This window comes from Bos indicus x Bos taurus, chromosome 29, assembly GCF_003369695.1.
Source record: "Bos indicus x Bos taurus breed Angus x Brahman F1 hybrid chromosome 29, Bos_hybrid_MaternalHap_v2.0, whole genome shotgun sequence".
Lineage (NCBI taxonomy): Eukaryota > Metazoa > Chordata > Mammalia > Artiodactyla > Bovidae > Bos > Bos indicus x Bos taurus.
In genome coordinates, this window is record NC_040104.1 from 45,669,155 (window position 1) to 45,670,366 (window position 1,212).

Genomic DNA, 1,212 nt, shown 5'->3' on the forward strand with positions numbered 1-1,212 from the left:
GGCGAACAGTTGTCTTTGTTCCATCCAAGCCCCCCAGAGGATAAAGTGATGCCCACCCACACTGGTGAGGGCTGATGTCTTGACTCAATTACTGATTTCAATGCTAATCTCTCCCAGGAGTTCCCTTGCAGATTCTCCTAGTGTTAATCTTTGACCTGATCTGGGCATCTCAACTCACAGTGAAGTTGACACATAAATTTAACCCTCAGAGTGTGCCTAAACAAATGGAGACAAATAAAAGTTTCCTTGCTAAGGATTCAGAGGCTGCAATTGTTTCTGATTTGATGGAAGGTGATATAGGGCTTAGAGGACCTTAGGCAGATCTTTGGTTCCCCCACAGTGAATATAATGATGCCACGTACAGTTTATGGGATTTTTAGTAGGATCCAACGAGATATTTGCTCTCACTTTGGCAGCACATATACTGAAATTGTAACGATACAGAGAAGTTTGTCATGGCCCCTGCACAAGGATGACACACAAATTCATGAAGCATTCCATATTTTTTAGGCTTCCCTGGAGCCTCAGCTGGTAAATAATCCATCTGCAATTCAGATGGGTTCAATCCCTGGGTTGGGAAGATCCCCTGGAGAACAGAAAGGCTAACCTCTCCAGTATTCTGCCCTGGAGAATTCCATGGACTGTATAGTGCATGGGGTCACAAAGAGTCAGACATGACTGAGTGACTTTCACAAAATGAGATATTGCCTGTTGAGGACTGGGCTCTGGAGTTGTTGAACAAGAGCTCATTATTATGTAAGCACTTCACTTTTTTTTTTTTTTTAGTCTTCTCCCTCCTCATGAATAGCATGAGTCTTCATCCCTTGAACTCAACCACTGTTGTTTACAACAGAGGAAAGAAAAACCTGGATGCTGAAACTGGACTCACATATTACATGTGCTTATCAATGAGTCAGGATTCATCCAGACTGTTCCAGTAGCCAGTGCCGGGGTGGGGTGAGGGTGGGGGCTGGGGATGGGAGGGAGTAGGAGAGACTGGATTCATCTTCAGTGATAGACATTCTGAGCCTCGGGTCTCTAGGCCAGCTGCTTGTAGATCAGACCAGAGTGCAGGGGTTAATAGTCAGCCACCTGTTGCTCTGGCTAAGCCATGAGAAAAAACCCCATGGGAAAAGAATAAAAGCAAAATATAGCAATGGGAAATGTGATCAGGGGACACAGGACTGATTGTATCATAGCACAACAGACACT

At 44.7% G+C, this 1,212-nt stretch overlaps 1 non-coding gene across 1 annotated transcript; it reads left to right on the forward strand.

The window, feature by feature from the left end:
- Positions 1-398: 398 nt before the first annotated feature.
- LOC113886606 lies at positions 399-507 on the forward strand. The gene has a single exon (XR_003509492.1). It is a non-coding gene; the product is annotated as a U6 spliceosomal RNA (small nuclear RNA).
- The last annotated feature ends 705 nt before the right edge of the window (positions 508-1,212 follow it).